Raw genomic sequence first — 20,369 nt, 5'->3', positions numbered from 1 at the left:
TTACGCAGTTCTATAATGTTCATTTTGTTGTGACATGGTACAGAGTGGCCCAAAAGTCTAGACCATTTACAATTCGAAGTTCATAAACGAACAAATGTGCAATTTTTGAAATATTATTTATATTAGACCACCCTGTACATCCATTTCGATTTTTTAGAAAAGAATCAATGATATGTTGTATGTAAATACGTTAATAAACGTATGTTTTCAAACACGTGATATTTATGTATGTATACGACATACATACATATCATAATGTACAACAGAACTGACGAAAGTAAGTATAATTCTTAGATGTTATTAACAATTTAATTATTTACATACTGATTATAATACAGGGTGGTCCTTTTAAGTAAGGCCACCTAAATATGTCTTCAGGTTATTGTGATGCAAAAAATATTTGTTACATAATGTGCATGGCGTAATTGCACCAAATATCTGGCAAGAATATTTTTTTCCGAAGGTCATTTTTTTCGGAGTTATCAAGGACATCGATGTTTTTTTACACATAACTACATCTTTTTCGAAAATTGAAGTTCAAATTCACCTCAAACAATGATCAGCTTTACCGTAAATGAATACCATGTCAATTTTCGCTTGCATTGTTTAAATTAAATTAAAACTGATCGGGATTTCAAGCCGTTGGGTATCATCAGTATTGCGATAGTAAACATGTTTAATTACTGTTACGAGCCAGGGCCGCGAGCAGCACGAGTGACCGGCGAAGGGTTATTACCCTAGGAATATGATATAAATTTGTTAGTTAAGGAACGAGGACGAACCCAATGCGAAATTGGGGAGCCGCTAGGATTATTGACAGCGAGGACGAACCTGACGCGAAGTCAGGGAGCCTCTAGGAATAGAGTCAAACGCAGACGAACCCGATGCAAAACCGGGGAGCTGCTAGGAGGTTGTATAATAGCACAGACGAACCTGATGCGAAATCAGGGAGCTGTTAGGATGCGGACGAACCCAATGCAAAGCTGGGGAGCCGCTAGGTTGGATAAATCTCTGTTCTGACAATTGGAATGTCGCGAAAGAACCTAATGGTTAATCAGGGAATTGCTAGGATAATTAGTAAGCCTCGTAACTAGTATAATTTAATTGATACAATCCGAGCGGTAAGATTGTATCATGTGGGGGCGTTCAATTACTTGGTTAGGATATTGGACGATAATTATGGGTTTAATGAATTTAAGTTAATTATCAAAGAAGACAAATATATTCTTACTATAGAGTTTCGTTCTACAAGTGTACTTGTGTCGCGAATGAACTGAATTTAGAATAGGAAAGAAATTGAAAGGTGATATTACCTAAGCTAAGACGCACGGTGTTGACGCACTGGCAATGCGGGGGACTCGGAGCAACCTTGTCACTGCCTAACAGATTTTAGACCGAACTCGCGGAATCTGTACGGTTAAACTTTGATTCAAAAGGAACGAACGTCCGATCTCACTGGTAGTTGACTTCCGAGATGCAGCACGACGCGACACTATTCGTGATTACGACAGTACTAGCCCCCGAGAGCAGAAATGTAAGGGCTTATATAGCCCCTCAATGACGGGTGGCACCTGTCAGCACCCTTCAAGTGAACATTCGCATCCTGTCAACGACCAGCTGGTCGCGCGCACGCTTGGGCCCCAAACCAACCCAAACAGTTATGTATGTTTATCTGGAGAAAAACTCTGTTCGTTTATCTAGGACGGTTCCTGCCAGAGATGATACCGAACACCTGTTCGTCATCCGTAACATCTCCCCACCAAGAAGAAACATCGCGGTTCCCGTGATGCTTTCTCATCAGGAAGGAAACGTCCTAGATACAATAGACTTTAAGAAAAAAAAGAAAAAAGTGGAGAGAAAAAAAAATAAACTGAAGAGAAAAAATTTTTAACGAGTGTAGTGTAGGTGTAAGTGTACTTATTGCTAGGTGGTGCTCAGGTAGAGACTGCTGTCGGTGGAGGTAGTCCTGCTCCTTAGAAGATCGTTATGCATGGTTTCCATTTGCTGCTATATTACGGATTCGGACTATATTTGTTATTAGTTCCGATAAATAGTCTCCATATGTCTTCAAAATTGTACCGGTTGGAAATGAGGTTGGCTCTCGAGCCTGTTTACCAAAAATTAATTCATATGGTGTGAAGTTGGTAGCTTCATGAACAGACGTATTATAAGAAAACATTGCAAACGGAATTAATAAATCCCAATCCTCGTAGTTCTCCATATAGTGTTTGAGGTATTCTGTAAGAACAATATGGCTTCGCTCCAATGATCCATTAGTTTGTGGTCGATATCCGGAGGTGGTGATTTGTTTAATCTTGAATATTTCTGACAGATTTGTCATAAGAGTTCCAATGAAGCTGGTTCCCTTATCCGTGAGTATGGCTCGAGGTGTCCCATATATTGCAATAAAATGCCGTGCAAAAGCATCTGCGATGGTAGTGGCTCGGATATTAGGTATCGCTACTGCAATACAATATTTGGTTAGATTGTCCTGCATGGTGAGAATGTATCGGTTCCCTCCAGGTGTAATTGGTAATGGTCCAACGGTATCTAATGAAATTTTTTCAAATGCGTCCAACGGTGTGTCGGTGATCAACATAGGTCGTCGAGTTTTCGTTCTGACTAATTTTTGCTCCTGACAACTTTTACATTTTCGGATGTAATCCTGAATTTCGTTGCGCATGTGCGGCCAATGAAATCTTGATCGAATGCGATTGTAGGTTTTTGTAACTCCTTTATGCCCTCCTATTAGGCTATCATGTGCTTCATGGATGATTTCTTGCCTGTCTTCTACGGAAGGTGTAGTAATAACACAGTTACATATTGTAATTTGATAAGTTGAATCTGTAAAGACTTCTTTTAATGCTTTGAAAAGTTCATCAGGCGATGATTTATGATGATCTCCGGTGGCGGATATTCGAAAAGATTTGCTCCTATTTTGTTCTAAAGCAGATTGAAGAGTTTTCAATCCATTAATTATATCCAATCTTTTTGGTTTATCATAGAAGTTATCAGAAATTACAATGCTAAAGGTTTTAAATAACCCATTGTTTGAAATTATGACCTGTCCCTTTTTCGGTCGTGCAGCTAAAAGTTCCTGCTTATTTATCAATCCTGTGTCCAGTAACAGTTTTCCTACGGGGGTTATTAGGTTGCGATCAGCTGATACGAAATGTACATAATGGTCTTCCTTTGCGGTAAGGGTGTTTGAAGAAATGCTAATCCTCTGTTTCGGTTCCGGCGGCGCTTCCAGGTCAGTTTCGGTAGAAGAACCATCGGTATCGGCGTCAACGAAAGGGTAAGGGTCGGCTGTGCGATCAGGTAGTTGCCGCGTCCTTGCTTTGCGTATTATATTGTTTGGAAATCGAATTACGTTGGGTTGCAAAATTCCACCTATTTCAGGAAATGGTACCTGCGGTATGTAGGGTACATCCTGCTGTAAATTGTTCCTATTCTCTATAACGGTGTTTTCCAGTGGCTCCTCAAACGAAATTAAATCACCAGATAAGGTCGTATTCTTATCCGTAGAAAAAATTTCTGTGGAGTTTGCTGCGGGCAAAAAATGGTGTGCGTTGTCCTGATCTTCGTCTGGCATCACTATCTCTTTAGATAAACTCGGAAGAGTTCTATTTATGTTAATAATTGGTGAGTGTTGAACCTTCCCCAGGGCGGGTTGTTCCGTCTCATCTGAACTGCTGCTTGTTTGTTGATATTTCGGCCGTTTTTCTCGGTCTCGATGTAGTTGTCTGACGCGTTGTCCTATTGAAACAGCGTCGACAGCTGTTTTCGGTATTTGGATTTTAAAATCGGGGTCTTTGACTTCCCTCGGGATGAGTGGTAAACAGGTGGAAGTAGGATTACGTGATAATGCATCAGCATTCTTATTTGTTTTTCCAGATTTATGGACAACCTGATAATCATATTCTAATAGTCGGAGCTTCCATTTCATGAGTCTTGATGTCGGATCTTTCACAGAATGCAGCCAAACTAATGGTCGATGATCTGTAACCAATGTGAATTTTGTTCCGTACACATACGGTCGGAAATATTTGACGGCGTATACCATTGCTAAACATTCTTTTTCCGTGGCTGAATAATTTCTCTCTGCTTTGTTGAGGCTGCGCGATGCATAAGCGATCGGCAGATCATTTCCTATTTCGCCTTGACTAAGCACGGCTCCAACGGCATATTCGGAGGCGTCTGTTGTAACGACGAATGGTTTGCTAAAATCTGGATATTGTAAAATAGGCTCTCGACAGAGTTCTTCACGTAACTGCTTAAAACTGTTTTCCTGTTCTTCAGTCCATTTGAATTTTTTGCCCTTTCCTAGAAGGTCAATTAAAGATTTTGCTTTTGTAGTGAAATCTGGTACGAATCTTCGGTAATATCCTACTAAACCCAAAAACTGTTGTATATTTTTCTGTGAGGTAGGCGTTGGGAAATCCTTGACAGCCTTTAATTTTCGGGGATCAGGTTTTACTCCCTGTCTTGAAATAATATGTCCAAGGTATGCAACTTCTTTTCGTAAGAATTCGCATTTATTGGTTTGAAGAGTTAAACCATGTTCTCGCAAACGGTTTAATAATTTCCTGACTTTAATGTTGTGTTCGTGTAATGACGCAGCGTAAACCACGATATCATCCAGGTAAATGAAAACGTCCGTTTCCTGGAGTCCAGTTAATACCTGATCCATGAGGCGTTGAAAAGTAGGTGGTGCATTTTTCAAACCAAACGGCATTCGTGAAAATTCATAATGTCCATTAGGGGTGGTGAAAGCTGTCTTCTGTCTGTCTTTCGGATCCATTTCTATTTGGTGAAACCCACTGGCGAGATCGAAAACGGAGAAGTATTTGGCTCCTCCGAGACGATCCAATATTTCCGTAATTTGAGGCAGTGGATATTTATCGGAAATGGTCTTCTCGTTAAGCGCACGAAAATCTATTACCATGCGCCAACGTTTGTTTCCTTGCGCATCTAGTTTTTTGGGTACAATCCACAAGGGTGAATTGTACGGAGATTTCGACGGAGTAATAATACCATCGGATAATAAGCCATTGATTTGCTTTTTTATTTCCTCTTGGTGTACAGGAGGGTAGCGATACTGTCTCGTGTTAATCGGAATCTCATCAGTTGTATGTAAGGAGTGCTTGAAATCAGATGCCTTCCCTAATTTATCTCCGGGGAGATAAAATCGATCGGGAAATTCCTTTATCAATGCGGTGATGCTACACCGTTCTTCTTTGTTCAGGTGACTCAAATTTAGCGTTTCGGAGATTCCCTGTATCCTATCTTCTCTAGTTTTGAAATTACAATGTTGACGTACCTCTGAATAAATATCTTCATCTGATGTGCTCAAAATGTCGTAAGGTTCCACGATTTGTGGCTCTATTTCTACGTCTATGGCTTCCTCGCTAGTGTTGGTTGCCATAACATGACATTTTCCTCCGTCGTTCAGGACGGCGGCTTCTCCTATGTAGAGTTGTTTGTGCGTTTTTATGCGTGGTAAATAGCCTTCTTTTATCCTTGGATTAGCTATTCTTATGGCAATCTGTTGAGATGTTCGGGCATCGATGCGATGTTTGGTCCGTACATCTGAGTCCTGCTGGTAATTTGAAAATCGAATAGGCCTGATGGGCTTATTTTTTAATACCAGTGTCCCATGGTAATAAGAAATTTCTGCTTCTTCCTGTTTTAAAAATGGGCTTCCTATAAGTCCATCTGCTTCTATTGCAAGACGCTTCACTACGTAGAAAAACGCAGGAGCTTCGTGTATGTGAAGTATCGTAGTTCCTAGAGTGCGAATTGGATTTATAGTAAGACCAGTTATTTCAATTTCTTCGCGTGAAACAATTTCTGCTCCTTCTCCTAAAACGTCAAGAACGACTAAATTTACGGATGCTCCACCATCAATTAGAAATTCTCCCGTGCCTGATTCCAGTTCTGGGATTTTGATTTTGATTCGTGGTGCTGGAGCTTCCTTGATGAGGGTTTTTCCTCGAAGCGGACAGTTCTTTGGCGAACTTCTTTGTTTTCGCTCATCGTGTCGCCTGTACGGTGAGCGCGATCGAAGTTTAAAGATTTGTTCGATTCCACGGACGAATCTCGCGAATCTCTTTGGAATCGCGGACTACGCGGTCGATTCTTGCAGAATTTTCCATCGTGTCCGGATGTTCCGCAATGCCAACAATACGATTTTGACATGCGATTCCTATCGGAATTTTTTAAAATTGTATACCGTTTCTCTCCGTCTCTCACAATTGACGAATCCGAACGATTGGAGGGGGAACCGGAGGGGCTCCTGTGACGCAAGGTCCAGGCAGACGCTCGTCCTTCTCTTTCCTCCTCAAAACCAGATGGTCTCGTGCGTTGATCCCTGTGTCGGTCATATTTGCTTGGAGATAAGGGATATGGCACTTCACGATCGCGGTAGCGAGAGTCCTGGTCATATGAATCTCGGCGGGACCACCTTGATGGTGATTCACTCCGAGGCGACTGTCGTCGATTCCTTAATCGTTTATCTATCTGTAGCACGGCGTCGTAAGCATCCTCCAGATTTTTTATATCCTTCAAGATAGCCGACACCTTCAGGGAAATCCGATCCGGTAATCCATCGATGAAGTTTTCAATGACGTCCTTTTCCATCAATTTGATAAATTCTTCAGCATGTGCCTCGTATTTTTCCCTCATGGCTCCGCGCGTACAGTAGACCAAGTGGCTTGTCCTATCGATGTATTGTCGTAGGCTTTCTCCTTCGCGAATATGTAGTTTCGCGATTTCCACTTGATAATATGATAGGCTCTTGCCGGGAGCGAACCGTTTCTTCAAATGTTGAATTAACGCTTTTACGGTAGTAAACTTGTGCTCTAATGTGCATCTACGTGCTGGCCCGACGAGCTTAGTAAGAACAATTGCCAGATACTCGGTTTCCGTACCCTCCGGAATCAAAGTTAACCCGTCCTCTAAAGTTTGCGCGAAACGAATCAAAGAGGGGTCTTCCCCGTTAAAGGTCGGAATTGTCGAAGTAATATTCTGTAAGCATGTCTTTTGCGTCAACAGCGACATAGAATTTGCAAGTGAAACCGTCAAGTTCATTATGTCAACGGAAGAAGTATTTGCAGCTGAATTCGGCATTTTTAAAGAATGTAACTAGAGAAAACTAGTATATTACCGAAACCTTTCAACTAGGAAAACTAGTATATCGAAACCTTTTAACTAGGAAAACTAGTATATCATTGGTATAAAAGCGTGACTAGCGAAAACTAGTATATTGCTAATAATATTGAGACGTAACTAGGAAAACTAGTATATTGTCAATACTCAGCTACGAGTAATTTAACGTAGTAAACCCAAAATTAAAGTGATCCTAAAATAATTGAACAGATCCCAGCGCTGTCACCAGTTCTGTTACGAGCCAGGGCCGCGAGCAGCACGAGTGACCGGCGAAGGGTTATTACCCTAGGAATATGATATAAATTTGTTAGTTAAGGAACGAGGACGAACCCAATGCGAAATTGGGGAGCCGCTAGGATTATTGACAGCGAGGACGAACCTGACGCGAAGTCAGGGAGCCTCTAGGAATAGAGTCAAACGCAGACGAACCCGATGCAAAACCGGGGAGCTGCTAGGAGGTTGTATAATAGCACAGACGAACCTGATGCGAAATCAGGGAGCTGTTAGGATGCGGACGAACCCAATGCAAAGCTGGGGAGCCGCTAGGTTGGATAAATCTCTGTTCTGACAATTGGAATGTCGCGAAAGAACCTAATGGTTAATCAGGGAATTGCTAGGATAATTAGTAAGCCTCGTAACTAGTATAATTTAATTGATACAATCCGAGCGGTAAGATTGTATCATGTGGGGGCGTTCAATTACTTGGTTAGGATATTGGACGATAATTATGGGTTTAATGAATTTAAGTTAATTATCAAAGAAGACAAATATATTCTTACTATAGAGTTTCGTTCTACAAGTGTACTTGTGTCGCGAATGAACTGAATTTAGAATAGGAAAGAAATTGAAAGGTGATATTACCTAAGCTAAGACGCACGGTGTTGACGCACTGGCAATGCGGGGGACTCGGAGCAACCTTGTCACTGCCTAACAGATTTTAGACCGAACTCGCGGAATCTGTACGGTTAAACTTTGATTCAAAAGGAACGAACGTCCGATCTCACTGGTAGTTGACTTCCGAGATGCAGCACGACGCGACACTATTCGTGATTACGACAGTACTAGCCCCCGAGAGCAGAAATGTAAGGGCTTATATAGCCCCTCAATGACGGGTGGCACCTGTCAGCACCCTTCAAGTGAACATTCGCATCCTGTCAACGACCAGCTGGTCGCGCGCACGCTTGGGCCCCAAACCAACCCAAACAGTTATGTATGTTTATCTGGAGAAAAACTCTGTTCGTTTATCTAGGACGGTTCCTGCCAGAGATGATACCGAACACCTGTTCGTCATCCGTAACATTACATTCACGCTCTTCAAAGCCTGCGATTTCGATAGACATCAGTTTTAGGTAAAACTTTAATTTTCAAAGATCAAGGTCATTTCAAGGGCATGATATTATATATATATATATATATATATATATATATATATAAATGTATTTTTCGATCAATTACACGATACAATAAAAAAGAATGTAGGTATGTGTCAAAAAAACACAATGACCTTGATAACTCCGAAAAAATGAGCTTTGGAAAAAATATTCTTGCCAGATATTTGGTCGATTGACACTAACATGACATGTCCATGACAATAACATGAAGAGACATGTATAACAATAATCGAGCCTGGAAAAATTTGTTCTGCATTGCAAGAACGATTCAGTCTACTTCAATCAAGTATTATCTCCCGAGAAGACCTAGTTCTGACCAATGTCATGACGTGAACACTTTTCAATTAACTCCGCCTCTTTTTTTTACAGATACGACCCACTGTGTTAGAGTTAAAAAATAATCAACGCCTGCTGAATACGTTGAATAGAGATGTGAGTAACTGTTAGAAACGAGCTGGCAGAGAGCACAGCACGTTTAATTTATCACAAACAAAAGCATACGCGAGCGCAAGCATTGCTATTAAAGGACAACGAAGTGCTGAACCCATCATTTCCGAAGCGGTGCATCGCGAATCGACCAACGACTGATTGATTCGCGTATCTCGCGGAAGGCCATTACAGGAAAGTACGGTGCAATTCGACGAGATAACCGCCGGATGTAAATTTCTGTCTATATCTGACAGCGTTTAATCCGATTTTCAACGATCGTTATGGAGCCTGTCTGATTAGTTCAGGTAAAGTACTCATCAGTGTTAAGATTAGGATTATCTCAATGGCGGCTCTGCCACTGAGATATTAAATTCCCGCCACGGAAATTTCCATGTTCTATCGGGTCATCGAGCTAGCATTTGTTTTGTATCAGACTTCATGACTGGAATTGAAAATTGTTGACACACCGGTTCTCCACTTGTCGAAACAGTTCCGAGAAATTGTAATTATGACGTGGCAAACTGTTTCGATTGTAACGATGGAGTTGTCTTGAAATGGTCGTAGTGTAAAACAATGTTTCAATCATTTCCTCGAGATAATTGTCAAAATTATATTGAATAATTAAGTTTCTTTTCAGCATTTGCTGTAAAAACAGCAGAATGAATTTCTGTTTATCCCTTAAAATTGCTATGACATACGCAACGTTCACCTCTGTTGGTCGGGTTGTCGCATTCTAGGCGGATTTTTAATTCTTAATAACTAAAAGATGAAACCGAAATAGTAATTTTCTTATTCTTCATTTTCGTCTAACATTGTCATGGAGAACGCCTCTTTTTTCTCCCACTTGTAGTCGAACATCCTGTATGAACAAATTGCGACTTTTTCAGATTCCAGACGGATTGGTTTATCAGCGGTTGTATAATAATCATCTTGGAAAAATTCCATTTGGTCGAAAACACGAAGGAAATAGTAAAGATCGTTTTTTACGATCGTTTTCACGACCTTTTACGAAAATTGAAAAAATACGTTTTCTAGAGTTATGTCAGTTGTGCACCATGTGCCATCGTCTCACAAAAAATTATCAAAATCGAAATCGGACACTTGGGGATTCTTCCCTTGTAAGCAATATTTACAGTATCGTACGGTTTCCTGTTCGTAGCCGCATGTTATGAGCTTTCGGCTATATCAGTGTCACGGAAAGGAACAATGAATGCGAGCTGTCATTGCGAAGTCCTGGAATTATTAGTCCCCGCGTGACCAGGGATTTGAATGACCCGTAAGAGACTAAATTCGCTCCTCTTCGAGGCATCGTAGCTCTAGAATGGGTGTTCCGCGTGTCGTATTTCAAGCGGATGTCACCGCACGCACCGATACACAAGTGGAAACGTGAATTTACGATGGATCGTGCGTACATGCGCTCACCAACGACCAAGGATCGATCAACACTCCGGCTCTCTCGCCTACACTCCCCGACTGGTCTCTACACAGAGGCCAGACCGCGAATGTCTAATTACTTTTACGCTGCTAACTAGGTCAACGATATTTTATTTTGGATAATCGCGCCCTCTTCAGAAAAGGTGACCTTCTTTCTAAAAGAAAAAGAGAGACCGAGGAGTGAGAGAGAGAGAGAGGATCTTTTCCTCCGTCGTCGTCGTCGGCGTCGCACACCACCCAGTCCCTAACAAACACGTCTTCGTTCTTGATTCCTTCACACACACGCTTGTTCGAGAAAATATTCGCCGATGAAACTTGGTCAGGTTTCGGCAACTCCTCTCGCACCGTGTGTTGTCCGATTGAAAAGCATTATACGCCCCGAAACAAAAGACTACGGGACGTACCAGCAGTCAATTCTTCAGTAGAATATCCAATCATTGATCAGACTACAGTCCTGTATCTCATATTAATGTATTCAAGTAAAATTTGGCGGGCTCAAAACTGCATTTACTAGATGTTTGTAAATCGACATAATGCAAATCGAGGCTGGTATTTATTATCTTATAAATTGAAATAACTTTAAAGTTGCAATAATAACCAACAATGTCTATAAACTACTCTCATAGAAGAATTAAACCGAATCTTCAATTTTTGCAGTTGTGTCATTATACTTCCGGAGCACAGATATATATATGGGTCAATATTCCGAATGAGAACTCGATACATCGTACGTCTTCGAACACAAGCTCCGCAAATAACACTGGAATCACTCTCGTTAAAATCACGGACATTTTCTATTTTACAATTATTGAAATTTCAGAGACGGTTAATGGACGCTCGTCCGATACGTTTATTGATTCAGACGTATTTTGTAGGAAAAGATGTGTAATTTTCCTGCTTATTTTTAATTTCAACAATACAAACTAGTTGAGTTCAGTGTTTAAAGTCTCTTTAGAGTTTGTGGAACAATCCCGTATAATTAGGAGCAGTCTTGTTATTATTACTTTGAAAGGAGCAATTGCCATTCTCTGTGCTCATGCTTAAGTACTCAACCATAAACGTACTAAGAAACGAAATCGTTGTAGTAGATGTCGCACTTAAGAATTTACAAGCAATCAATGCGATCGTGATTTCATGATAAAAGACGAAACGATAAAGGAGAATATGTCAGATATCATTCTTGCTTGACTTGATATTCCACTTATTATTTCATTTTACTCGATCACGTTTGTTTCGGGTACTCGAAAGATTTGTTATAAGTAGACAGCGGATTTGATGCATTTCTGACGAGAAAGAGTAGGTGTGTAATTTAAAATAGCAAAAACTTTAGGAGAATTTAAGAATATTGTTATTTTCAAGTATTGGATTGGCCAGAAAGTAATTTCGGTATTTTCAGGCGAAATAGTGCCCAACTTTTTTATTCAAGCAATGAACTTTAATGAATAAGACATTTTCCCTTTTGTTCGATGATCTTTTGCCAAAAAGAATAAATAAGAAAATACTTTATTGATTAAAGTTCATCGCTTGAATAAAGAAATTCGATTTTATTTCACGTTAAAATACCGAAATTACTTTCTTGCCAAACCAATATTAAACACATTTAAAAAGAAAAATTTCTTGCAATTCAGGTAGAAAATTTTTTTATTTTGCATAGAGATCCACTGTCTAGTTATAAGTAGCAATTATGAAATTAATTAATATTCATAGATGCTTGATGGGAACCGCAACAAAAACGCGGATATAAATGGAAAAATTTCTTTTTATTAAATTCGGACACTGTCGACGTTGACCGTATCAAAATTGCAGTAGCAGAAGAGAAATTTTATTGTGTCTACTTGTCTTCCGAAACTGACCACCTTCCTCCACACTCGCAAACACACACACGTATTGTTCCATAATTCAACACGGCACCTTATAGCAGCTATCGTTTCTAGTTGATCACTTTCAACACAGTTACAGATTCAATACTCGAATGAATAAATTGGACCCCTTCGTAAATATGAAAATATGCTTTAATCTCCGAAGAAGAAATTCAATTAAAATATTTATTAATACACTCGTAGAAAGTAAATACTTTAATGCTTCGAGTGACAATGCTAATGAAGTACGAATAATATACTGGAGTGGAGTATTTGTTTTATTAGGACAACAAAGAAAATCGATGGAATCGATTGCGTCGCGTAAATTAGCAAACATAACAAACTCAATTATAACCGCGGTTTTTGCTGAAATAGTTGATCATTAATTGCCAACCATTATTTTAATAATACAGCGTTAATCAACGAATATATACATTATATAATAATACCACATATTATTGTGCATTTTGGTTACCGCAATTTTCGTGTGAAACAATTATTTGAAAATCACAATGTTAACTCGATTAAGTTGGAGTTATTGAAAATAAGAAAAATTTCAGCCGAACTCATCTACCGATGAAAGTGGGTATAATCAAGCTGATCAAGTTACGTGGGTTCATATTGTATACCTGGATGTTACAATTAGTGTCCAATGATGAGCGGATGGTCTCATAAAGTCCCTGCCAGTCAGAAACGTCACAAACTTTCCGGACAATCTATTAATTCACGTTCGATCAATTGGCGTAACAATTTTCACGTGAACACTACTTCCACTAACAACATGATTCATGCATATACACTACGGGTTATAAAGTTTTACGCCACCGCCAGTATTCGTGGTTCACAGAACAAATCAAATTGTACCTCAGAATTGTCTTTTTCGAGCTACAGATAGTTAATGAAATAATAATTAATAGACTCCGGATTTTATGCATTTATGAAAGAAACGAGCAGGTGCAGTTTAAAACATTCATATATTATTTTCACCACATTCAAATTATTAATGAAAAATAAATATTTATAGTTAGCTCCTGTGTCTTGCAATGGATGCACAAACTTTTTATTTTGCATAAAGATCCGCAATCTAATAATTAAACATAGTAAATTGCCTGATTATTTTCGTATGATTGGTACGGAAATTTGATAAATGATTAATTAGAATTTTCTTGTAGGAAAACGTTACGAAAAAGAGTAGATACATGCGTACTATCACAGTTACATGGAATTGTGTGAAGATAACTAACTGTTCGATGATGAAAAGATATCAATGTGTCAATGCCGTCATTAATTGTACTTCTAATGTGTAACGAGAATTTCAAAAATATGTTGCAAATAGTTTTCGATCACATTTTTAATTAAAAAATTAGACAAACTTTCTTTTCAAACAAATTTCAACACTTACTAATAATCTTTCAATGAGATCAAAACGTGTACAATCAAATCGTATAATTGGTTATTATATTAAGAATTATATAACTGCGTAAAATCTGTGCACAGTTACATGTAGGCCATACATTACTCAACAGTGCTCATCAAGTAGTCACTTTAAAATGTTAATATTTACACAGTGACAAACAAATGTACGAAAACAGGGTGGTCATTGTAATTTTAACATCTCCAACTCGCATCTGCGTAAAAATGTATTAAAATGACATTAACTAATCGTTTTTACTGTTCCGCTTTGTAGGGACATACCGAGGATCAAACGAGAAATTAATCGATTTAAACGATAAGAAGATTCTTAATTATTATTCACACGTTATTACACAAAATATGACAATAACTTCGATATCCGTTATGAAACGTATACTTGCATCCCCTAAAAACGTTCGTGTTTATATTCGCGAATTATCCTCACCCGACCGCGTATGTTTATTAAACAGTATCCCGTCGAGCCTGAAACCTCCATAGCATATGTACCATTTTTAAGCAAACAAAAATTCGAAGTTCTGGAAAGCTCTCGCGATCCAGAATCCGCAGCTGGATCCTAAACACCGTTAAATCTCTGGAACAACTGTGTAGAAGCGTATTCTATGTGCGAGGGTAATGGATTAACGAAAATTTCGGAAACTACAGAACTCTGTTTACGTTCTGTATAAGCCACCCCCTATCACTGGCAACATCCATTCCCATTGAATCTTCGAAAAGCTCCAAGGTCGTCACTCTCGGCACAAAAATAAGCGATCCGAAACTCCGGAACTCTTTCTCCAACTTCTCGTCACTAGTGTCGTCAATTCACAAAAACATAATCCTGAAGTGATATATCCTCGCGGGATACGGAATCTCCGGATAGTAATCCGCCGCGCGCCGCGTCGATTAAAGATCCGATTTCTGGTCGATGGGAATGAGTGAGACGGATGGTGAACTGCTAATTTCCACGGTTGACAATTTGACAGACACTGACCTAACCCTCGCGCGCTCAAGCCACGCCGGTCTTCAAGCAGCTTCCGTGACCGCTGCACACCCTTACGCACTGCACCCACGACTGAACCAAGGGGGTGAAGACTCCTCTGGTCCGGAGTTGAAGGATTTCGCTGGTGGCGGCGCCACTGGGCACGCACACGTACCAGAAAACCAGGAGTAACAGGGGTAGCAGGGGATCAGGGGCAACAGGGGTATAGGGGAACAGGGGAACCCCCCAGAACGAGAGAGCGAAGGGCGAGAAGGAGAGACTACACTCCGGGGTCTCGCGAATCTGGACCAGTTCTGCGCGCGCAGCAACGCGATTTACACGGTGCACACGCGGGGCGAGACATTGGTACAGTTGTCCGCAAGACGCCAGATGGAAAAAAACCCCGACGCTCCGCCCACGAAACGCTTCTTTGTTCGCGGGCTGATCATTTTTCTCTCTTTCTTTCGATCCGTGTAAACAGCACGATTTAATCGATAAATTGATGGGGACGAGACATAACAGGATGAGAGAGTTTCGGCCGAATCTCTCGCCCGATTCAATTCGCCCTGCTTGGTGGAACTCGATCTGCGTTTCACACGGTTTTCCAGGATTCCGTTGTTTAGTAAGAGACTGTCGCAATGGTTAGGACACCTTTTGTTTTTCAACTGTAAAATTTCATACGATGAGAATTACGCGAAAATATGTGTACCGCGTTGAAAAGGAATTGTTGCCAGCTATATTTTCGTTGCAGAAAGTGCAACTAGTTCTTTTTACACGTTTCAACTGCATTAAATTTCCAACAAATTAGATATGTTTATGCAATCAGGGTTGACAAATTTTCAGTTGAAAACAAATCAATAAAAAACAGAATAAAACTTTTTAGGGCTTATTTGAAGTCTTTGCTTGTCACAGCTACACTTGAACACGACATGTTGCTTCCAATACTCATGAAAAGTTTTTTTATGAACAGAAATAATGTTGACAACCATGACATTGGTGTTTCTTTTACGACAATCCCTTACACTAATTTTTATATTTATCTTAACAATACGTTTAAGGGTAGAGGTACATCTCCGAAGAATTATTACTAGACTGCGGATTGTATGCATTTATGACAAAAATGATCATGTATTTACAATTAAATTCAGTGGATATATTAATTAACAAGATTTGAGGACATCGGTGTATTAGCTTCAGCTTAATAAGATAATTAAAAGAAGAAAGAATTTGTTATTTGGTTTCTGTGGCTTGTAATCGATGCAGCCAATTTTTATTTTGCATCAAGATCTGCAGTCTAATTATTACAATTTATTTCTTTGGGTAGAAATTATATACAAAAACGGCTGAAAATTTGGATAAGCACGTTCTTGGAATTTTTATAAAGCAATGTAAAATATGTAGTCAGTTTTACTGACTCGTAAACCTAGTGAATGTACCATTAAGTGAGAGAGCAAGATCCTGCTACAATTATTTATAACTTGTTGCCTTTTGAGCAGATGTGCCAGTAGGTGACTCCGGAATAACTAGTAAATGAATAAAATAACAAAAAACAATGAATTGAGAAAACAAGAACTACATACGAAGATATCAGTATGTAGTAAGTTAATACATAATTATACTCCGTCTTCGAAGAATATTTGCAAACTGTCATGAACATTTTCACTTATTTATTATGACCCTGCTTTTTCGAAAGAGGAGAGCTGAAATCGTGATTGCATGAGAATGTGCTGTATTGGAACGGATCTGGGTTTACGACGAGACGATCAACACATTGATTGCCAACGTGACCGATCGGTCACATGGGGCGTGATACTAATCTTTGAATCGGTTTAGACATTTATTTTCTTTTCGTTGTAAAACCGGGAGTAAGCCTGAAATTGTTCTCCTTCGTTTCGAAAGTACTTTTTATAAAAATTATATTTGATACCTTTTTTTATCAAAATTATTTCACATGAAAACGTATTCTCAGCATTGTAATAATCCAAGTTATTATTTTAATACTGCTGGTATATTATTCGTTTGAAGTACAATAGAATCGGGACAGAAAATCGCAGATCTGCAATTTTTACCATCTTTAAACGTTGTCTCATTGCAACGTCGACCGATTTTACAAAACGTATTTTTTAAATTTTCAATATAGGCCCACATAAAAAAGTTAAAAATTCAACTTTTAGTATTTTTTTCAACAATTCCGATCAATTGCAATTTTCGAAAAAATTTCTTTTCGCATCCTTTAGTAAACTAATTGCTCTAGCTACCCAAAAAAGTTCAAATCGTATAGCACAATATGAAAAAAGTTATCGTCTTCTTTAGAGCGGTCTTAAACTTTCGTCCGCTACTGTATATTATTTACGATACACTGTGAAAATAACCGTAGAAGAGAAGATCAGAATAATATGTCAGCGGTCCCAGTTGGCCGTTCGTATTATAGTGACGTTGGCCCGTCATTGGCCATGATCGTTGGCCCAGCTGCATAAAAAGGCGACATTTCTAACGGTTTGCCAACCAATATTGCAACAAAGGCCCAACAAAATGCCAACGATAAATGATACTAGCGGGATACATAATAAAAAGTTATGCGCAGAGGGTGGAACGTAAAAGTGCTACAACCTGTTTTCTTTGGAACTGTTAAGATCAGCAGAAAAATTCTCTCGTGACGTTTAATGTTCCGCTAGCTTCTTTTATGGCACAAACGGGACATCTCCTCGTCCCTGCGGAGACAGCATGACGCATCTCCTCGTGTATTTTAATGAAGTATTACGGAATATATTTCTTAAGTAATTAAACAATTATCATTGTTTAACACAGAAGATAATTTTGATGACAATTATTGAAGACAGTTACATGAACAGATATCAAGAGAAGAGCGAATGTGACCCAATTGTGCGTCTAACCCCATAGAATGTGGTTGTATCCAAGAAAGTTATTCTCAGAATGTATTTGCAAAATTCCATGGACACCAGACATGGCATACCAATGGCAATACCGCTGCGGTGGTTCTCGGAATAATTCGATAAATATTATACATCCCTGATGACCATCAAATTATTGCGTGCATTCTGGCATTTCGGTCCTCGATAATATGTTGATTTCTACTAGACACAAGTTACATTATTTTCATTGAACATTTCTCTACAGAGACTAAACAACATAATCGATAACACCATTAGTCCAACAACGATTTCAATCTATAATATTTATTAACATTACTACCATTTCTTTCACTGTTTTTTTTCTTTTTCAATGGCAGATACAAATCACCTTTATTTTGTAATTAACTAGACGCTCCGACGTCGTTAATATTACGTACTCGAAAAATACGAGACACTAGAAGTTATGTTAGCCCCTCCCTTGATCGTCAAGGATAGTCCTTCAAGAATTTTACGACAAACGCTGCAGTAAATGCTTAAACATTTATTGAAGGACTGCACTTTTGTTTCATTAAATTTCGAGAGACTACAAAACGGTTGGACAAGCACCGGTTACTCTCTTCAATAGTCTCTCGAGGCCGTTATGGCGCTGAACGTGTTCAATCAAGGTATAGTGCTAGTGCTGAATAAATATTCGTTACAGATTTATATAAACACGATACTTCGTTACAGAGTGTTCCTACAGTGACTCGAATTAATATTTGAACGCGCTAAAAAAGACGATAGCTTTTTTAATGTTGTACTATACGATGTGAACTGTTTTGGGAAAGCTAGAGCAATTAGTTTACTACAGGATGTGAAAAGGAATTTTTTCAAAAACTGCAATTGATCGGAATTCTAGAAAAAATACTAAACGTTGTATTTTACAACTTGTTTATGTGAGCCCATATTGAAAAATTAAAAAATACGTTTTACAGATCCGTCAATTATATGCACTGTAAAAGTTTCATTGAAATCGGTTGATGCGGGAAAAAGCGACCGACATTGAGAAATGTAAGAATCCTTAGATTTATTGCTTATTGTTAGAAATCTGCAATTTTTACCATCTTTAAACGTTTGCAGCTCAGTACAACGTCGACCGATTTTGACGAAATTTTCAGAATATGTTTAACTCACACAGATCTACAAAAAGGAATTTTTTAAAATGCAACTTTTAGTATTTTTTCTACAATTCCGATCAATTGTAGTTCTTGAAAAAATTTCTTTTCAGATCCTGTAGTTAACTAATTGCTCTAGCTTCCCAAAAAAAGTTCAAATCGTATAGTTCAATATTAAAAAAGTTGTCGTCTTTTTTAGAGCGTCCGAATATTAACAGTAATATTTTTTCTGTAATTCTAATTGATTTTAACTCACTTATTTCCAACTTACAATGTATGCACGTGATTTTGCCTACTGTATTATTATAGCCAACATTATTGCACGTTTGTCCATGTATAGAGAGCGTGACTTTGAAATAATTTTCAACTATTGCGAACCTCACTTTCGAATCTAACAATTGATACAGATCATTTTTATTTTTCGCACAATGATTCGCCGTCTACCGATTGACATTGTGATGCAACAGATTTTTCAATGCATGCAGTCAACGATCTATGGCCAATGTGAAAAATCACGATCGAAACAAAGGACTTGAGATGGGTTAATAACTCTGCGGATGGATTGGCGAATTAGAAAATGTCGATTTCCAGGTCAAATCAAGCCGATTCGTGAGAGTTTGCAAAGTGCATTGGCCGCCGGATAAATTAAAAAGACTTTAATACTTGACAAATAATTCGCTCGAACTTTCCCCAAGTCTTTTCACCCTTCATTTTACGCTCACCCACTTTTTTCTATTCCTCGATTCAGCGAGAAGGAGATTGGCATCCGAGACTCAATGATAAATGAGCTGCGCTGAATTGGAACGACCCTTCCTTACTATTTTCTCCTCTTAGTTTTCCCTCACTTCGAGAACTACTCCCACCGCCGCTTATTTCTTCTTCGTTCGCCTTAATCCATCCGCTTGGCAGCTATACCGCACGATCGTTTAAAAACTGATATGAAACACACGCTTCCGATCATTCTGTAAATGAATATCCATAGCCACCCAATGGTGAACAACACTTGCAAGGAGCAATTGATTTTAATGAAACTTTTCCTGGTGACTCTAGAGACTGAATAAGTAGACACGTGTCCGAGCTATTTTATCAATACTCATTTTTTTTAGTGTACCCACATAAAAAAAAACACCGCAATTCAACGTTTTAAGAAAATGTGTTTGTGCAGGAGGAATAAGTCCGTACACGTTTGCGTTCGTATGCACACAAGACAGCTGATGAGGTCAATGCCTGATCGTTAGAACAAATGAAGCTCTACAGCAAACTCCCGCATGGTTTATCCTGTTTTCACGAATGTCGCGATTCATTCCCATTGTGTCCGTGACCGCCGAATATCTCATGTGTGTAACATTGACCACATCAGCTGTCCTGAATCAGGTATCTTGAATCAGTATATTTTATCTTTCTGAGAATGAAACCAGTTTCTATTGGGTTGGCAAATAAGTTCGTTCGGTTTTTGTGATTTATTCCACTCTAAAAAACCGAACGATCTTATTTGCCAACCCAATACATGTACAATTTGGTTCTTCCTTTATTTATTTAGATTATATTTTTTAGTTAAAAACAAATATAAATATAAGTATAAGTTCTACAAATATAAATTACAACAAAGTTTGAGAGCTATATTTAATATAATTAGTAAGCAAAATTGTTTAAAATAAGTAGCAGTC

General features: G+C 38.8%; 1 protein-coding gene across 4 annotated transcripts in view; it reads right to left on the bottom strand.

Annotated features, from left to right (window-relative positions):
* The window catches only part of Nachralpha4 (nicotinic acetylcholine receptor alpha4), a 237,813-nt gene extending 222,976 nt beyond the window's left edge, over positions 1-14,837 (bottom strand). For 3 of the 4 annotated variants that reach the window (XM_076435323.1, XM_076435325.1, XM_076435330.1), the window contains exon 1: positions 14,688-14,837. The gene's annotated coding sequence lies outside the window, so the exon portion shown is untranslated. The other variant, XM_076435324.1, reaches the window with a different exon arrangement.
* Positions 14,838-20,369: the final 5,532 nt, after the last annotated feature.

This window comes from Lasioglossum baleicum, chromosome 12 (genome assembly GCF_051020765.1).
Source record: "Lasioglossum baleicum chromosome 12, iyLasBale1, whole genome shotgun sequence".
Classification (NCBI taxonomy): domain Eukaryota; kingdom Metazoa; phylum Arthropoda; class Insecta; order Hymenoptera; family Halictidae; genus Lasioglossum; species Lasioglossum baleicum.
This window is presented reverse-complemented; position numbering and strand designations above follow the sequence as displayed.